The sequence below is a fragment of the Muntiacus reevesi genome, chromosome 4 (genome assembly GCF_963930625.1).
Source record: "Muntiacus reevesi chromosome 4, mMunRee1.1, whole genome shotgun sequence".
Classification (NCBI taxonomy): domain Eukaryota; kingdom Metazoa; phylum Chordata; class Mammalia; order Artiodactyla; family Cervidae; genus Muntiacus; species Muntiacus reevesi.
In genome coordinates, this window is record NC_089252.1 from 113,540,611 (window position 1) to 113,561,882 (window position 21,272).

At 43.8% G+C, this 21,272-nt stretch overlaps 1 protein-coding gene across 2 annotated transcripts in view; it reads right to left on the reverse strand.

Annotated features, from left to right (window-relative positions):
- VGLL4 (vestigial like family member 4) overlaps window positions 1–21,272 on the reverse strand; it is a 150,668-nt gene that overhangs the window by 115,273 nt on the left and 14,123 nt on the right. The window lies entirely within an intron of this gene.

Genomic DNA, 21,272 nt, shown 5'->3' on the forward strand with positions numbered 1-21,272 from the left:
GTTATGTAGGAAATTTTTCATGATAAAGAATTTTAAGTACTGATATATTCACTAAAAAAAACTGACAGTCAAGGGATACTCCTAAGAAATGCCATCTCATTTTTAAGTGCTCCCTACTGTGTCAACCATGCGCTATCTTCTACAGCAGTATGACAATCAAATATCCCAAAACACTACCAAATTTATACCTACTAAGAGAAACAACCATATTCAAGTTAAAATTTTATTTAAAGTACTAACAAAAATACTCTAGGTGACCATGGTGCCTAGGAGAGACAGCAGACTGCCACGGTGGCAAACCGGATGCAAGGCAGACTATATCCCAAAATGTACTAACAGATCCCACAATATTCTAAGGCTAATTCCAGAAGGGCAGCAGGGAGAACAGTGAGGACACCTCAGACGTGGTGGACACCGTTAAGCAATTTTTTCCCTCATCCGCAGCACTTATACCAAGCTCATCAACCAAGTTTTATACAAAACTTGCAGGATGAACTCCAAGTAGACAATTTAGTAATGTCCACCTACACTGAAAATGAGAAAAAGCTAGCTTGTTAAATGGGCTTCCCAGGGGACATTAGTGATAAAGAACCCACCTGCCAGTGCAGAAGACATAAGAGACACGGGTTCGATCCCTGGGTCAGGAAGATCCCCTAGAGGTGGACACGGCAGCCCACTCCAGTATTCTTGCCTGGAGAATCCCACGGACAGAGGAGCCTGGTGAGCTAAGAGTCCACAGGATCGCAAAGAGTCAGACACGACTGAAGCGACTTAGCAGACACACGCTGGGAACAGCACAGCAGAAAGGAAAGAAGGATATGCGTGACACAATCAGTCCAGTCTGATTTCTCACCCGGTCTCTGCCACCAGCTTGCTGTGAGACAACGCGGCAAAGTCCTGCTCAGATGCAGATGACGCTCTCCATCTCACCACCTGGCACGACATCAGACACGTCACAGCATTCGCTAGAGATGTGCTGGACGAATGGATGGATGGCAGGAATCAGACATGGCAACGCGCACACCATTATCACCACGTTCGGTAGACAGCGGCAGCCTCCTCCCCTCCCCAGGGCAGGTCCCGACCTCAGCCTCGACAGCTGTAGCCTTCCCTTTTTCAGAGATGATCCATTCCCACGGAGCTGATCGGTACTCCTTCTGGAATAAATTCTAAACTCGTATGTCTAGAACTGACAATCTGATCTGATGGCAATAAAACTGTGTCATCTTTCCCCATAACTAGGTCCCTTTCTGAAATTCTCTTTTCTCAACGAATTAGCCAAACTCAATGCCTATTTCTATACTGTGCCAGGCACAAAGAAGGGCTTCCCTGGTGGCTCAGTGGTGAGAATCTGCCCACAACAATGCAGGAGACATGGGTTTCAATCCATGAGTTAGAAGATCTCCTGGAGGAGGAAATGGCAACCCACTCCAGTATTCTTGCCTGGAGAAGTTCATGGACAGAGGAGCCTGTGGGCTACAGTCTGTGGGGTTGCAAAGAGCCGGACACGACTTAGCAACTGAACAACCACCACAAGGCATGATGAAAAACTGAGACATAAAATCCCATTTTCAAAATCATTTACCTTTTTGAAATAATAAGCTAAAACATATGAAACAATGAACTGTAAATAGCAAACTATTAATTCTACCTACTAAAAAGTCATTTAACTGAAAATTCAGTTCTCTTGTGATAAAGCTAGGAACCAGAGAAATGTTTAAAAAAGAAAAAGAAAAGAACCCAGGACAGCCAGGGTAACTTATATGCAGAGTACACCATGCAAAATGCCGGGCTGGATGAAGCACAAGCTGGAATCAAGATTGCCGGGAGAAATATCAATAATGACAGGCAGATGACCCCACCCTTATGGCAGAAAGCAAAGAGGAACTAAAGAGCCTCCTGATGAAAGTGAAAAAGGAGAGTAAAAAGTTGGCTTAAAATTCAACATTCAAAAAACTAAGGTCACGGCATCCGGTCCCATCACTTCCAGGCAAACGGATGGGGAAACAATGGAAACAGTGACAGACTTTATTTTCTTGGGCTCCAAAATCACTGCAGATAGTGAATGCAGCCATGCAATTAAAAGATGCTTGCCCCTTGGAAGAAAAACTATGACCAACCTAGACAGTACATTAAAAAGCAGACATTACTTTGCCAACAAAAGTCTGTCTAGTCAAAGCTATGGTTTTTTCCAGTAGTCATGTATGGATGTGAGAATCAGACCATAAAGAAAGCTGAGCACCGAAGAATTGATGCTTTTGAAGTATGGTGTCGAAGACTTTGAGAGTCCCTTGGACCACAGGGAGATCAAACCAGTATACCCTAAAGGAAATCATTCCTGATACTGTGGCCACCTGATGCAGAAAACTGACTCATCAGAAAAGACCCTGATGCTGGGAAAGATTGAAGGCAGAAGGAAAAGGGGACAACAGAGGATGAGGTGGTTAGATGGCATCATCAACTTGATGAACCAAGCTCCAAGAGCTGGTGATGGACAGGGAAGCCTGGTGTGCTGCAGTCCACGGGGGTCGCAAAAAGTCGGACATGACTGAGCAACTGAACTGAACTGAACTGAACAGCCAGGACAGAAGTAGTGATAACAGCATACATAGATTCTTGGACCTAGTAATTCATGACAGAGAACTTACCATAAAGAAATAACCCTAAAAGGGTGGGGAAAGGATGAAGAAATTGCCTGAATAAATGACATTCATTGCAGCATTATGTATAAAAGGGAAAAATTAGAAATAATTTTAAACTACAACAAAATAGGAGCATCAGTTTTGGCCCATGCACTGGATGATAATATATAACCATTAAAGTATTTGGAAACATTTCCTCACATTAAAAAACAATAAAAAAAGATTCAGAAATTTAACCAAGGATGTAAGAGATCTATACACTGAAAACTGTAAGACACTGAAAAAAAAAAGTTGACAAGACAAAGGGAAAAATATTTCATGTTTATGGATTGGAAGAAACTAACATTATTAAAATGTACACACTATTCACAGCAATTACTCATAGATTCAAAGCAATCTCTATCAAAATTCCAGAGATTTTTCACAGAAATAAAATAATCTTATAATTTGTATAAAAGCACAAGAGGCCCTGAAGAGCCAAAGCCAAATTGAGAAAGAACAAAGCTGGAGGCTCACACTCCTCATTTCAAGCTTTAAACAAAGCTAGAACAATCAAGACAGTGGAGTACTTACTGGCATAAAAACCAACACCAGGACCAGTGGAGCAGAGTGGAGACCCCAGAAATAAACCCATGTGTGTGCAGTTCAATTAACCTATCACAAAGGTGCCAAGGATACCCAGTGGGGAAGGGTAGTCTCTTCAATAACAATGCTGGGAAAACTGACTCTGTACATTCAAAAGAATGAAACCGGACCCTTATACCTTACACAGAAACCGGCTCAGAATGGATTAAAGACTTAAATTCAGATCTGAAACCGTAAAATTCCTAGAAGAAAACAGAGGGATAAGCTCCTTGACATTGGTCCCAGCAATGTTATTTTTTGGATATGACACCAAAAGTACATGCAAACAAAGGCAAAAACAACTGAGTCTATTATCAAACTTTTTTTAAAAGCCTCTGCAGAACAAAGGAAACAATCAACAAAACACAAAGGCAACCCATGGAACAGAAAAAAAAATTCAAACTATATATCTGATAAGGGGTTAATGAGTTAACAATGGTGATTAATGTTCTGTAACTCCTTTTATATAGTATAAAGGGTTAATATTTAGTATTATGATACTCACTAGCAAAAAACAAACCAAAACAAAAAAAACCCACCACCACCAACAACAAAGAAAACAATTTAAAAATGGGCAAAGGAACTGAATAGACATTTTTCCAAAAGATGACATATGAAAGATCAACAGGGGGGCTTCTCTGATGGCTCAGTGATAAAGACTGCCTGACGATGCAAGACACTCAAGTTCCATCCCTTACCCGGGAAGACCCCACATGCCAGAGAAACTTGGCTGGATTTCTTCCACAGCTAAACAAAGCTCACCTGTGACCTGAACACTACACGTCTAGCTCTTAGAAAACAGCTTTGAAAAAGTGTCCGGACAAAACCTATCACACAATTAAAAAAAAAAAAGAAAGAAAGGTCAACAGGTATATAAAAAGCTGTTCAACTACACTTTTTATCAGCAGGGAAATGCAAATCAAAACCACAAAGAGATGTCACCTGCTAGGATGACTATTTTCAAAAAGGTGAGACAACAAGTATTGACAAGATTGTCAAGAAAAGGGAACCCAAGTACACTGTTGATAAGAATGTAAATTGGTACAGCCACTACGGAAAACAGAAGGGAAGTTCCTCAAAAAATTAATAGAACTATCATATGATCCAGCAATTCCACTACTGGGTACATACCCAAAGAAAATGAAACCAGTATCTCAAAGAGACATCCACACTTCCATGTTCAACGCAGCATTGCCTCAATAGCCAAGATACGGAAACAACTTAAGTATCGGAAAACGGATGCAAGGATAAAGAAAATGTGACACATATATATGTATATATACACACACACAAGTATGTATATGTGTATATGATGCTAATGTGAAAAGGTAAGACATATTAATATAACTATGTACTTGTATATATTACTGCAAGACATATGAATATACACAAGTATATACACTAAGGTATTATATTATAGATATGTGAATATTACTCAGCAATAAGAAAGAAAGAAATCCTGCCGCTTGGAACAACATGGTTGAATCTGGGGGACATGATACTAACTGAAATATACCAGACAGGGAAAGACAAACACCATATGATCTTACTTACGTTTGAAATCTAAAATACAAAACAAATAAACAAACCTAAGAACACAGAGAGTCATAGGTACAGAGAACAAGCAGGTGACTGCAGGGGTGGATGAGAGAAATAGGCGAGAGCCTAAGAGGTACCAACTACATATAAAATAAATGAGCTTTAAGGCTACAATGTACAACACAGGGAATAGAGTCAATATTTTTTTTCAATATTTTATAATAATTATAAATGGAGTATAACCCTGCAAAAGAGTGACTCATTCTGTTGTACACCTGAAACTTACATATTATTATACATCAACTATATTTCTCAAAAAAAAAAAAAGAAACACAAAGTTTAAGTTACAAAATAAATGAGTCACAGGTATGAAACAGTGGGGAGAAAAGAGTCAATAAAAATGTGGTATCTTTGTACGGTGACAGATGGTAACTAGACTTATTGTAGTCATCATTTTGTAAACATACAGAAATATCAAACCCCTATGCTGTGCGTCAGGAACTAACACAGGGTCATAGGTCACTTATACTTCAAAAACAAACAGAATAGAAAAAGAGGTCAGATTGGTGATTACCAGAGACAGGGGTGGAAGTGGGGGTAGGAGGAATTAGACGAAGCTGGTCAAAAGGTACAAACTTCCAACTGTAAGACAAATAAGTACTAGGGATATGATGTACAACATGATAAAGTTAACCCTGCCTTATGTTACATGTGTGTGTGTGAGTGTGTGTGCGCATGCACACGCTCAGTTGCTCAGTCGTGTCCGACTCTTTGCAACCTCATGGACTGTAGCCCGCCACGCTCCTCTGTCCGTGGGATTCTCCAGGCAAGAATACTGGAGTGGGTTGCTGTGCCCTCCTCCAGGGGATCTTCCCCACCCAGGGATCCAACCTGCATCTCCTACAGGATTAGAGTGAAAACCTAAAGGGAACGTGATAACTTTCCTCAAATATCTCAAGGATGGAAACTGGAACAATTTCAAGTGTTAAATGTTCTGAGAAGCTGGGAGTAGAAACTTACTCAAGGAATGAAAGTTACAGCCATGTAGATTTCATTTCAACAATAAATCTGTCCAAACCCCCAGAGGTGTTTAACAACTGCCAGTGTAGTGACGTGATGAACTCTCCCTGACATTCAAGCAGGGGATAGCGAGGCACACACCAGGAACATTGCTAGGGCACCTCTGCCTTAGAGGGAGAACTGATCAAGAGGATAACCAAACTTCTACCTGTATTTAAAAAAAAAAAGTCCTGAGGTCCTAAATTAGCATCTGTTTGCACAGAAGTCCTCAAAAGCAGGTAGGGTTTAATGCAAGGTGGTGTTGTTCTGTCACTAAGTCCTGTCCAACTCTTTGCGACCCCATGGACTGCAGCATGCCAGGCTTCCCTGTCCTTCAGTATTTGCCTGGGTTTGCTCAAACTCATGCCTACTGAGTCAGTGATGCTATCTAACATGGTCCACTGTAGAAGGGAATGGCAAATCACTTCAGTATTCTTGCCTCCAGAACCCCATGAACAGTACGAAAGGGCAAAAATGCAAGGTGAGTGCTCCAGAAAGCAGACGGACAGGAGACGGCGCGCAGAAGTTTGCTGGGGAGTCCTCAGGATCACCACTCTGGGGGAAGGAAGGAGATGGGAGCTGAGGGAGAAGCTGGCTTGGGAGGCAGTCACAGCGACCTTCAGAGAGAGAGGGCAAGAGGGCTGGCTGGACCGGTACAGCCCTTCCCCATCAGCCACTGCCGCACCCAGGGAAGGGGCGTGGCTTTGGGAGGGGGCGCCCGCTGGCTGAGAACTGGGGTAACATTTTTCTGCATCAATTACTTTGGTAGAACAACAGGTGTCAAATGCCAAAACAAGACGCTGGCACTTCACAACACCGCGCTGTAAAATATTTAGCGGCTCACTGGTCTCGCTTGGGGGAAAAAAACAGAAGTGCCAAGTGTGAGAGCCACTCACTGGCTCGTCTCTGATCTCATGTACTGTAGCCGCCGGGCTCCTCTGTACACGGGATTCTTCAGGCAAGAACACTGGAGCGGGCTGCCATTCTCTTCTCTTCTTCAACAACATCCATGGTTAACCAGTACTACTCAAATTAAGGGTAAAATCAAAAATTTTAAAACCCCTCTCGTCCAGACATAAACCATTCCTTTACTCTTTGACTATCTTCTAACTGATAAGCTTTCTCTGTGCTATTCTTTCATCCTGTTAATAGTAGGAGGTTAATTTATAAAATTATCTGCACCATACACATGTAATTTCCATAACGTGAACTGAAATGCAAGTTCAATACCATGAAAAATAAACAAATCCATAGAAGAACACAAAATTTGTCTCATTCTCTAGATATGTTCTATGCACACGCTTAAAGGACAATTAATATTTTTTAATTCTATACTCTTGAAAAATAGGTGAATAACATCTAGTCTTGCACAATTACAGCACCTGGGTTCTCAGCAAATCTCAAGACTATTTTACCCTCGTTAAAATGCTACTAATGGAGCAAATGCTCAGCTATGATACACAGATTAACAAGGCTTTCCTTTTGCTCATGAAGCGTGTGTTGACACAAAAAAGTGAAGCGTTGTAGACACAGGCAAGCAGAGTCTACCCTCACACTGAATTATCAGAAAGGTCACCTCTTCAGACTGATCCATTTTTAGATTGAAAAAGCTCAAAATTTAATACAGAAAGATTTTTTTAAACGATCTTTTCACACAAAGGTAAAGCAGCTTCTTGTGATGTGTCTCTGAAACTTCTGAAAGTTCAAAGAAAATAACAAGGAAAAGTGAACCTGCAGTACTACAGTCAAACTCTTAATTCAGGAAGATTTAGAGAAACCTAATTAAGATCAATCAATAGAATAAAATAAACAGGTGGTTTTCTGAGCTGCTAAGTTTGCACTGATCGCCACAGCAGCAAGTGAAAACTAACACAACTGTTTATTAACATCGATCACGCTAGCTTTTAAGCAAACACTGTGTCTTGTGCATTTCAATGTATTCTATTCAAGTCTAGCACATCTTTCTATACAAACCTGGCCCTCGATAATATTTTTTGAAAGAATGAATTCTTGTAAATCTCCGCACTGCTTTCACTGGAGGAAGAATTATATTAGAACCGCCTAGACCAAATTTCTTTACTTGGGCTCTCTATCAGAGTCCAGGAGCTGACAGACCTTCACAGGTTTTTGACTCTTATTATTCACTGATCTTAGGCTGACCTCTCTAAATGTTTCTCAAATACATAAACAAGACTGTTTCTTTTAAAGGATGACTAGTTTTCTCATAACAAACATGTTCAGTATATAACTGAATCCCTTTGCTGCTCCCTTGAAACTGAAACATTGGACAGAAATGACAAGGAGCTAACAGAAGCAGATGAGATTAAGAAGAGGCTGCAAAAATACACAGAAGAACTGTACAGAAAAGGTCTTAATGACCCAGATAACCATGATGGTGTGGTCACTCACCTAGAGCCAGACATCCTGGAGTATAAAGTCAAGTGGGCCTTAGGAAGCATCACTTCGAGCAAAGCTAGTGGAGGTGATGCAGTTGCAATTGAGCTACTTAAAATCCTAAAAGAGGATGCTGTGAAAGCGCTACACTCAGTATGTCAGCAAATATGTCAGAAAACTCACAATGGCCACAAGACTGGAAAAGGCCAGTTTTCATTCCAATCCCAAAATGGGCAATGTCAAGGAATGTTCAAACTACCAAACAACTGAATTCATTTCACATGCTAACAAGGTGATGCCCAAAATCCCTCAAGCTAGTCTTCAACAACCAAGACCTTCTAGATGTTCAAGCTGTATTTAGAAAAGGCAGAGAAGCAGAGATCAAATTGCCAACATCTGCTGGATCATAGAAAAAGCAAGAGAACACCAGAAAAAGACCTACTTCTGCTTTGTTGAGACTATGCTAAAGCCTTTGACTGTGTGGACCACAACAAACTGTGAAAACTCTTAAGGAGATGGGAATACCAGACTACCTTATCTGCCTCCTGAAAAACCTATATACAGGTCAAGAAGCAACAGTTAGAACTGGACATGGAACATGGACTGGTTCAAAACTGGGAAAGCAATATGTCAAGGCTGTATATTGTCACCCTGCTTACTTGACTTAAATGCAGAGTACATCAGGCAAAATGCCAGGCTGGATGAATCACAAGCTGGAATCAAGATTGCCGGGATAAATGTCAACAACCTCAGATATACAGATGATACCACCTTAATGGCAGAGTGAAAAAGCTGGCCTAAAACTCAACATTCGAAAAATGACAATCATGGCATCTGATCCCATCACTTCATGGCAAAGAGATGGGGAAACAATGGAAACAGTGGAAGATTTTATTTTCTTGGGTTCCAAAATCACTGCAAATGGTGACTGCAGCTATAATATTAAAAGACACTTGCTCCTTGGAAGAAAAACTATGACAAACCTAGACAGCGTATTAAAAAGCTGAGACATCACTTTGCAAACAAAGGTCTGTCTAGTCAAAGCTGTGGTTTTTCCAGTGGTCATGTTCAGAGGCGAGCACTGGACCATAAACAAGGCTGAGCACAGAAGAAGTGATGAACTGCGGTGCTGGAAAAGACTTGAGAGTCCTTGGACTGCAAGGAAATCAAGCCAGTCCATCCTAAAGGAAATCCACCCGGAATATTCATTGGAAGGACTGAAGCTGACGCTCCAACACTTTGGCCTCCTGATGCAGAGAGCCAACTCACTGGAAAAGATCCTGACTGCGGGAAAGATTGGGGGGCAGGAAGAGAACATGGTGACAAAGCATGAGATGGTGAGTTTGAGAAAGCTCCAGGAGATACTGAAGGACAGGGAAGCCTGGCGTGCTGCAGTCCTTGAGGTTGCAGAGTCGGACATGACTTGGTGACTAAACAACATTAAAGAAAAAAAAGTTTGGGGTTTTACTGTTTCTGTTTGCTGGTTCGTTTTCATAAAGAACAGATATCAGTTTTTCTGCTGTCATTGTTTTGGTTGTCCATTTGACTCACTTATTTCCTATTTTCCTAATAAACACTCTCTTCTCAATACTGCTTTGGCCTCACCCCACCAGAACTTCAACCTGGCACATGTGTAAGATCCTGGTATCTTTGCCTAACTCTACAACATTTTGTTGCCAGTCTTCCAGATCACGAACTTTGTCTTTAATCCTATCTATTTGATTATCTAGCTGATCTTTTTAATCTTTCAAATTCAATCATCATAGCTTTACTTTCCATAAACTTTGTTGTTCTAAATCATCTTTTTCATAGCAGACTACTTTTATTTAATGTGGGCGTGCATGCTAAGTCGCTTCAGTCGTGTCCGACTCTTTGTGACCCCAGAGACTGTCGCCCACCAGGCTCCTCTGTCCATGGGATTCTCTAGGCAAGAATACTGGAGTGGGTTGCCATGCTCAGCTCCATCGGATCTTCCCAACCCAGAGCAGAGTCTCAGGGATCGAACCTGCATCTCTTACATCTCCATACCATTGGCAGGCGGGTTCTGTACCAATAGTGCCACCTAAGAAGTCCTTATTTGATATATTTACACATCTCCTAAATTCCCCTGAGTGTGCTGACTCATGTCTTTTCTTTCATCCTATTTGTTTTACTCACATGTCCAATGATCCCTTGATATTCATTCATACTTAAGATAAAAGACAGAGCCAATCCACAAGCGCACGTGAAGCAGGCTTCCTCTCTGGCATGAGGTCGCTCACGGAGAGGCTCAACCTTAGGGCTCTAGGTGAGAGTACAGTGAAGTGAAGTGAGTGAAGTCGCTCAGTCGTGTCCGACTCTTTGGGACCCTGTGGACTGTAGCCAACCAGGCTCCTCCGTCCATGGGATTCTCCAGGCAAGAGTACTGGAGTGGGTTGCCATTTCCTTCTTCAGGGGATCTTCCCGACCCAGGGATTGAACCCAGGTCTCCCGCATTCTGGGCAGACGCTTTAACCTCTGAGCCACCATAGGATGCATCAAACGATGGGCTTTCCTCCAGGGTAAGGGAGTGAGGACCAAGCAGCAGGCAGGTGGGGAGACAAAAACAAACCTGCCAAAAACAAGTCAGTCTTGCCTCTGGTGTGAAGCATTTTAGCAGACACCGCCTATAGAAGGCTTGGGCTTCCTTCCCCAGCACCCTGTGTGTTGTGGGCGCCCCGGGTGATTTTAGGCTCTGCTCTGCTCCTCGCTCAGGTCTCTAAACCCACGTGGGGAACCCTCCCCAAAAGGATGTTGACTTTCCCGAGAGCACAGCCTCAGTGCCTGGCTGGGGTGGGGTCACTGTTATAAATAGAATACTTTAATTTCCTGAATTTTGCTCCAGGGCACCTTCCCACTGGCAGTTGCTTGTCACTGTTAAGTTCTGCTTTTAATTCAGCTTTGCACCTGTGTCTTGTGTTATGATTTTTTGTTTTTGCTTCCTTTTGTCAACCTACTCCCACCTGTTTTCAGTTTTCCAGGAATTCCTTATAACTTTTGGAGTAATGAAGGTAGACACCCATGCTAGTTTTCCAGCAGCGGTATAGAATTTTCTTAATGTCTATTTTGTCATCATCTTACAGGGTTTTTTGTAAGAGAGGAGCCTGATACATGTGTTCAGGCTGCATTGTACTCCAAAAATCCAGTTTGTCCTCCTGAATTCCTAAATGAAACATTCCTATGTAATTTAATTTTATTCAGAGCACCCTAAAGCTATCACTTCGCTGGGAACTGAAAAAAAATCGTCGTTCTCAACTCCTACTTATTGGTGGGGGGGGTGGGGGGAGGACAGATTTCTGCCTTGTCTAGTTCATTAATAAAAACTGATTAAAGCCCAGTTAAACAAGTTAAGCTCCATAAAAGAAGGGACATTTAAGCAATATTTTTCACAGGGGAAAAAAACAAATGTACGTAAAAAGTGTGAAGAAAAAGGCAGTCCTAGAGAACAAAATGCTAACTTCCCCAGATTTCAAATGCAAAGAAGATCTACTCATTTCATTTACAAGGAATCTAGAGCGTGATCCAATCAAAAAGCAGTTACAATAGATCGAAAAGCCACTGAGGAGGTAACAGTTTGATTTTTCAAACTGGATTTGATTTCTCTAAAAGTGTAAATCCCATACGCATTGCTTCTACAAATTGTATCCACATAAAATGTCAAGTCAACAAGCATTTTGTAAGTATGCTACCTAAATCTTTAAGAAAACAAAAGATGAAGAAAAGATACAGCCATTTTTCTTTTAAAAATAGAAAGTCTGGATGAGAAGAAAAATATACACATATGCAAATTCATTTCCACATCAAGATCATGAAAGATCCCAGGAGCTGTTTTAATATTAAATATTTCCCTTTTGAGTTCGTAAAGAATTGCTACGGGAATTCACAACTACAAAGTGGGAGGGAAGAGAAGCTGACGCAAGCTGCTTTTAAAAAAAAAATCTGTTCTTCAGTTGTATTAATAGAAGTATTGGGACTAGACCAGAAAGCACACACTAGCTACATACTTATTGGTTCCCTCTTGGCAAGGGAACTCCTGATGGCCTCATATGGAATTTTAAATATCTAGAAATTTTACATAAAAATCCAGGCTTCACTTGTCTAGAACAATCAGGGCTCCATATTCGCGTGTTAAAGTAGTCAGCTGGAGCCAGTGGTAAGGACTGGCTCTGCAGGGAGAGAAAACAGAAAAGCCATGGTCTGGGGTAAGCACTCCCACCAGGGCTGATTTCAAGCTCCCACTGTGACAATGAGGCTGGAGGAAGACACCAGGCGAGCCCCAGGAACCAGCTCTGGCACAGCCGCGGCAGAACGGGGTGCGGGGCTGCCCCCCAAAAGGGAGGAAGAGCTCCGACCTCCAGGGGTCCCGTGCCCCTGCCCGCTCACACCTGGCTGCTTCAGGCCTCCGCGCTCTTCTGCCCCTTCACCCCCAAGAACTCACCACCAAGTCAAAGCTGGTGGTGGTCCTGGGCGCACTGCAGCAGCTCACACACACACAGAGAGAGCATTGTTTAGGTCTGCTTACAGGAAGGACACCGATGAATCGGGGTGTGTGGAGAAGACAGCCACTTCACGTGATGCTTTGGAAGACATCCAACAAAGAAGGGGTGCTAGTGCTGCGGATGTTTGCACCAGACGCTGATTGGGGCAAGGATTTGCAAGGCACAGGAAGGGGAAGAGAGGATGGAGACGGAAGAACCAGGTAGGTATCAAGTAAAAAAAAGGTCAGTGTTTATTTCAGCTAAGGATTTTTGACTCTGATATTTTCGATTTAATTGCAAATGACATTAAAATAGCTCAAAACGTTTTTATGTGTATTGAGAAAAAGCAAGGATCTCTAAAGGTTGAAAAATATTCATTTAAAGTTAACATAATAAAGCATTCTCAAGTGTCTAAAGAGCTATTAAGTGGAAGAATCTACTTCCAACAACCATTATGCTAGTTAACAGGCCATTATTTCCACCAGTGAGATCCATTTCTAACATTTCATATGCTAATTTGATCAGATATAAAACCACAAGAATAGCAGAGACACTTGTAATCTGTTTTTGGAGGGCAGCCCTCTGATTAAATGCCAGGTGCCCACCCTAGGAGGCACTTTGATGAAAGCTTCTGACCACACCTAGAGAGTGTCTTCAATAAGCTCCTAATATATCCTGCCTAATGTTTCATGCAGCTTTTTAAAGTATAATGAAATGGGCTACTGAGGGATGACCTTTTCACTGCCACTATTCATGAAAGGTAAATAAGTGAACACACAAAACAGGAGTAACTCCAACCTTTAGTGAAGTCAAGTCAGAGAAAGAGAAGTGTCGTATGATATCCCTTATGTAGGGTTTCCCTTGTGGCTCAGATGGTAAAGAATCTGCCTGCAATGCAGGAGACCCAAATTCGATCCTTGGGTCAGAAACATCCCTTGGAGAAGGGAATGGCTACCCAATCCTTTATATGGGGACGCTAAAAAGAAATGATAGATATGAACTTATTCACAAAACAGAAACAGACTCCCAAACTTAGAGAAGGCACTTATGGTTACCGGCGGGGCGGGGGGATAGTTGGGGAGTTTGGAATCGGCAGGTTCACACTGCTGTATTTAAACAGATAACCAACAAGGACCTGCTTGAGCACAGAGAACTGTGCTCAATGTTGTGTGGGAGCCCCCGGAAGGGAGGGGAGTCCGGGGGAGAATGGATACATGGCCGGGCAGCTCTGCTGTGTGCCAGGAAGCATCACAACATCATTAATCGGCTGGACTCCAATATAAAACTGAAAGCTTACTAAAAAACAAAAGGCAGTAAACTCAGTCTCCTTATTTTGAAAATCAAAAGGCGTGGGAACATAAAGCCAGAGAAGACGACAGCTCCCCAGGACCTGTGGTTTCATCCCCTGGAGGACTATGCACCACCCAGCAACAGCTGACCCCCAGTTATTAAGTGCCGGGGTGGGGGGCCACAGTCCACAGGCCCCAAAGAGTCGGACAGCTTAGCGATTAAACAAAACAACAGCGTTCTGAAGATCACGGCGGCATGTGACTGCGCATGAAGGTACTGAGGCAGGGAGGCGGGAGAAGCACCTCAAGCTTTTTTTTTAAACTTTAATCTTGATTTAGGCATCCAAAGTCTTAAAGCTTCATTTCCCCCTCTGACACCTCCTACTCAGCTTACTGCAAATGTTCTGCAAAGTCTAAAGTATTATTGAGAGGGACACGGTACTCCGTTGACTCAGTACATTTTGGGCAGTAATGGTGATAATTAGAGCAAAATCACTTTTGCTAGTGTTCAGTAACTTAATTCCTTAGAGATGAGCCTTCACTCCCATGGTTACTTTATTACCTACAGATGCTTATTACAGGCTGATCATAAGCACCAAATGGCCCGTGCTTGGCACATGAAGCAGAATGGAGCAGAATCTTTGCCTTGAACAAGTCTGGGGACTCACACAGACCCACAGAACCTTAGGTTCTGAAGTCCAGCCTATTCCCTTACACAGCGCGTCTGGACAGCAGTCACCTCGTCTCTGCCTGGCACCTCGGCAGTGAGGCATCGCGTTTCTCTGCAAGCAGACCATGTCAGCAAGAGCTGAGATCCCCTCCGTGAGCAGACCGCGGTACTCACAGGTAAAGAAAGCGCATTGTACAGAGAGGTTCTGGGGCCGTCACCCAGCCTCCACGTGTGGCTGATCACAGCTACTAACATTCGGGAAATGCTGGTTCACTGGCTGGGAAGCCTTTTCCAAATGAAAACCTTCTTGCTGACTTATTGGTAGAGGGCGCATGCACAGTTTTACTTTTAATCTACAGCTATGTCTTCAACGCCTTCCATCTCAGGACACCCAAATAGAGGAACGAGGATTTAGACTTCAGAGTCAGGCTCCCGAATTCAAACCTCAGCAGCGCCAGGACCAGCTAAGCATCCTTAGGCAAGCTATTTAGGCGCTGTATGCCTCTGTTTCCTTGTCCATAAAATGGGACTGGTCACAGTAACTCCTGAACAGGACTCTTGTGAGAATTATAGTGCAGTGACCCTGAAACTGAGGTCCATGGGCAAATGCTGAGGGGTCTGGGAGGAGCTTTCACCTGAGCTGGTATTTCACTGAGAACACTTTAAAAAAAAAAATCTGACATATGCATATCCTGAACCGGACACCTACCGTTTATATAACCATAGTATTGGCACATGATTTTGGTGACTGTGTTTGCATCCCCCCCTGCCCCCGCCCCAGTCTCATAAGAAAAGGACAGAAACAAACCTAGTATGAAATGGAGGTATCTGCACTAAAAGAAAACCAGTTTATGCCACCATAATGCATGCAATGAAATACGTTACAAGAGTTTGCAGAGATAAAGTGGTGGGGGAACTGTGTCAAGGACACACGGCAGGACGAGCAGGGTGACGTCAACGGAATCAACCGCAGCTCGGCAGTGCCGGGCGCCAAACGCTAGCGGAGCAGGATTTATCGTCATCTGCTGGATCGTGGCGAACTTTTACGGGCTACGTTTAAATTGTAGGTTCAAGCTCTGGCTATGAAGTTGTAAAAGAACTATACGTGTAAAGATTTTATGCCCAGTTTTATGCTTATGTATATTTAAGTAACACTGTAATAAAGATAACCAAACTGTGGTTAATGCAAGAGAATGTTCTTGTTCGTAGGAGATATGTAAGTACTCAGGAGTAAAGAGGCATGATATCTGCCATTTGCTCTCAAATGTTTCAGTAAAAATAATCCACATATGTGTGTGTATACACATGTACAAACACTACATACATACATATATAATAGAGAGAGAGAGAAGGAAATAGGACGAAATATAAACAACCTGGGGGCTCCCCAGGTGGTGCTTCTGGTAAAGAACCCGCCTGTCAATGAAGGAGATGGAAGAGACCCAGGTTCCATCCCTGAGTTGGGAAGATCCCCTGGAGGAGGAAGTGGCAATCCATTCCAGTATTCTCGCCTGGGAAATCGCAAAGCAGAACCTGGCCGGTTACAGTCCAGGGGGCTGGAAAGAGTCAGACACAACTCTGTACACATCCATAAACAACCATAGAACCTGGTTAAAGGATCCTGATAGCAAAGAATTACCTCATCTCATACCTAGAAGCATCCATCCCCTCCTGGTTAAAGAGGCAGATCCAGAAGTCCCCGAGGAGGATTACTGGACCAATGACTCAGTAACTCACACATGCGGGAAGGGACTCACGCTGGGCAGGTGACTGTAGAATGCTTACCAATGCTCCTTCCTCCTCTCTCTGGAATTTGTGGCCACAGAAAGTCCAGGTCTTGGATACATGGTGTCTCTACAGGTGGTAGGATATAAAGAATGCACAGCACAAATGCAGTGACCAAAGCCATCACATTAGGCCGCCAAGGATCTGATTGGTGTGCTCCCCATCAGGGTCTACTGGGCAGTCTCAACGGAGCATGCTTTGGGAGAAGCAGAGGGACCTAAACAGGCTTAACCAAAGGGGAGTGACCGCTTTCTCGAGCACTGACTTTAAATCAGGAACAGTACAGCCTTAGGCTACAGCAGAACTCCTTCTAAAGGGGCAGTCCCGTTCGCTCCCAGTGGGCGTGCCAAGTCCTAGGGCTCTTGACCGAGAACAATGTGATGACGTCACCCCGTCCAGCCACCCATGGATTCCAACTGCACACCCTTCATGCCCCAGCGGTTAGTCAAAGCTCCCCAGGACATAAACAGAGGAGCCAGAAGCAAGTTTATCCAACAAAGGAGATAAAAAACCAAATCATGTTTTTTCACCTACAGGTCCCACCCAGTTCACTTGCAGATCCTCAAGTCAACTTTATGAGTCATGACCCAACTTTTACTCAAAGTAAAATGCAAAGAAATAGAGACAACTCAAGCTATAACTGTGCAAAAGGGAGGAGAAGAACTGTTTCATGAAGTTGCTGTATCAGTGATGTCAGTATGAGTTTGAGGGTCACAAGGTAAAAGCTTTTCTTCTTCTGGGCCGTGGCCAAAATGTTCGAAAGCCATGGTGTCAGGGGCTGGGAGGAAAGACAAGAGGACGGGAAGAATGGAGAGAAAGGAATGCGGAGCACCCCAGCTGGTCCGGTCACAGGAAGGCGCTGGCTATGGCACCAGGACCTACACACACAGTGACCTCACTGGCAGGCAGCGCCGGCCACCCAGGAGGACAGACGTCCACCGGAGAAGGCAGTGTGTGAGCGCGACTCCTCTTCATAATTAAGTCCATAGGTTTCTTTTTTCCCTTTTTAAGGCAAAACAGAACCCGCACCATGCTCAGGCACTTTAGTTGTGTCTGGCTCTTGCCCTCCAGGCTCCTCTGTCCGTGAGATCCTCCAGGCAAGAACACTGGAGTGGGTAGCCACTTCCTCCTCCAGGGGATCTTCCCCACCCAGGATCAAACCAGAGTCTCATGTCTCCTGCGATGCAGACAGATTCTTTACGGCTGAGCCACCGGGGAAGCCCCAAACAGAACCCTGTTTGTTGTTTAGTCACTCAGTCTGACTCTTTGTGACCCCATGGACTGCAGCCTGCCAGGCTCCTCGGTCCATGGGATTCCCCGGGCAAGAATACTGGAGTGGATTGCCATTTCCTTCTCAAAACAGAATCTATATACATGCAAATGTCCACACATCTGGGGCATCAGTCCCCATGATAACAAAAAGCCAGTGCTCCCAGGAATGCTTTCCCTGGAAGGAGGGCGGTAATTTATGCTTCATCAATTAGTTAGTGTTCAGTGACCGTCACCACACAAGGAGTCAGTGCATTTCTAGGAGCAGATGCAATAGCAACACTGTGAAAGCCACCTTTTTTCCCTACCGCTCTCTGTGCATCACTCACGCTGACCTCATCTGGGTTGTTCAGATCATATGAGCATTCTTTAGATGAAACAAAGGTACTGTCCCCACTGCCAGAATCCTCAAAAAGAAAGCTACATGCTCCTTACAATTATTCCAGCCTAACTGAGGAAGTCAACAGATAAAAGAACTCATAATCAAGAGACATAAGAACAAAATTACCAAAAAGAATTATTCTATACATATCGCGGTGAAGTGCAGTCATGGTACAGACATATCCAGGTGTTGTTATTAATATAAACATCGGTGCCTATGTGTCCTGTCCTCAAATTTTGACTTCTAAAAAATAGGCTTGGTAAAAGGTTAAGGTCCAGGTGGTGCTACCGGTAAAGAACCCGCCAGCCAATGCAGGAGATGCAAGTTTGATCCCTGCGTCAGGAAGACCCTCTGGAGGAGGAAATGGCAACCCACTCCAGTCTTTTTGCCTGGGAAATCGCTGCAGTCCATGGGGTCGCAAAGAGTAGGATACAACCGGGCACACACTATTGTAAGGTCCTCCCAGCACCAGTATTAATGATCCCTGCAAAGAGAGATTCTTCAAGCACACGGAAAGATGGCCATCGTATTGCATTTTCATTAAGTACCTTCCAGGATTACCCAGGGTGCTGATTCAATCAATGTCTCCTGAGCAGTGGAATGATTATTTTAAGTAAGCTATTCCTTCTAGGCCATCCAGATAAGTAGCTATTGTGTTTCCACAAAACCACCATTTCACTATTGCCTTTATCTCTGCGGCAGTACTGTTAGGGTATTTCTTTGATTCTTCACTGGTAGGCATAATGAAGCCTTAAGGCTATCAGGTATTAAGTACTCAGCTCCTAACAAATACTGTTCTCCTCCAAATGCTAAAACAATAGCATCTTCAAAAATGCCCACGTCTCTGGCTCTCCAGCAGCAGAAGGAAAGAGAACCATTGAGCTGGAAACCTGATCTCTAGTAGTAGAACATTTTTCTGCTTGTAATAAGACACCCACATCAGATTACGTACACAAGACTTTTTTTTAAAGTTGAGGAGAATGTGAAGTGTAAGAGCAACTTACAACAGAAGCTAAAACAGAATTAATCTAGGGCACAGAGCGCTGAATCAGACTGAAAAAGCTCCAATGGGCCTGAAGAAATCCACAGAAAGGCTGTGACCTTAATGCTCAGCTCTGTCTATAAACCGCCTGAATTTTCATGTCCTTACACTGCTAGGTCACAGAAAATACGGTGAATTTCTGCTTCCTGGGCTCTGTTCTCTTGTGGGTGAAGGGCAGAGCACCACAGCAAAACCGTTTCTTAAAAATGCTGCCCCTGTGTGAATAATAATGATTACAGACATTTTTGGACTTTTTTTTCCCCCCCAGTTATCTTTAAATGTCAAAAGTGGCCCAGGGATGCTGAAACCTTTACAGAGAGGGCTCCAGAATTATGCCGGCCCATTGTTAAACCAACTGGAGCCCAGAATAAAGTCTACCCTGTGACCCCTCTGACCTTACACAGGTATCTGTCCTTCCTCTTAAAGCACTGATCCTGTGTTCCTCGCAGAAGGAGGGTAAGAACTCCTCTCTCTCTCGGCAGTGTCCTTTGCTTTCTGTGAAAACAGCTCTCCCACGCTGTAGGCACCACAGACCTGGCAGCTATGTCACAAGCATGCCCAGTCTCCCCTGCTGAACATTTTACAGCCACAAGAGTCGAAGCAGAAATCGGTTCATAAGCTCCATGAGAAGGGACTGGCTACCCACTCCAGTATTCTTGCCTGGAGAATCCCATGGACAGAGGAGCCTGGTGGGCTACAGACCAGGGGGTCACAGAGAGTTGGACACGACTAGTGACCAATGCCAGCTCCATGAAGGCAGGACTGCCCTTGCCCGCCCAGAAAAGCCCCTTATCCACAAGCACTGCTCACACAACCGTAACTATTCAGGCCTCCAGCCTGAGCAGTCGGATTCTGAAGCTGGGCTCCGGGAGGGAACCCGAGAATGTAGTAGAGAAAGAGAAGAAACTCGCCCTCTCTGAATAGCATTGAAACATGTATATTATCAATTGTGAAACAAATCGCTAGCCCAGGCTGGATGCATGAGACAAGTGCTCGGGGCTGGTGCACTAGGATGACCCAGAGGGATGGGATGGGGAGGGAGGTGAGAGGGGGGTTCAGGGTGGGGAACACATGTAAATCCATGGCTGATTCATGTCAGTGTATGGCAAAAACCACTACAATATTGTAAAGTAATTAGCCTCCAACTAATAAAAATAAATGAAAAAAAAAAAAAAGAAAGAAAGAAACTCACCCTCTCTACACTCAGGACACAAAAGCCACTCTGAGGTCATTACTTATTTTTCATTTGCACAAACACGATGTTGTTTTACTGATCCGAACTGAATATCGCAAAACAGAGAAACTCAAAATGTTGTCTTATATTTTTTTTTAAAAAAGCTTCTAAATTGGCTATAGTAATGTTTAAAGAAATCTGTGACCAGTTATTCAAGTCAGTAACACTTGCTGCCATCTTAGCGACATAAAGGGGTTTTTGTTGTTGTTGTTTCGATAAAAAGTCTACAACCTGGGCTGCCGCTGTGGAGCTCAATGTCCTTGGGAATGAGGCTTAACATCCCTGAGCTTCAGTTACTTAGGAAGGGATAATTACAGCTGTACATTACGTGAGAGGCTGGGGGGAAAAAACAAACTTCAACGGCTATTTCATGTCATCACGCACCTAAAGATGGTCGTGCGTGAGTGGCGGACTCTGTAGAAACACAGAGGAGGAGATAAGGTCCCAGCAGAGCGCCCACAGGACAGCGCAAGGCAGCGGCCCCAGGAGCTGAGACTACGGGAAGCTTTACACACACAGGGGCCCAGGGCATCTCCTCAAAGGCTGCGGAAGCAGCTCTTGCTATCCCCTGTGACTGATGAGAGAGCTGAGGCTTGGACACACAAAAGTCCTACCAGCCAGTGAAAAAGCAGACCTCATGTCTCAAGGAACGTGAGCTCCGGCTGCCAGGTTTGTCAAGAACTAACCCAGAAAGCTGCTCCTCCTTCCGGAACTTACCATGTATGACAGCTCCACCTCAATAAATCTTTTGTTAGCAGCGCTGCAGGGCTTAGAGAAAAGAACCCTCGACCTGACTTCCACAGAAAGCGGTCGTTGCTGCAAATATCAGCGGTGAACGGTAACATTT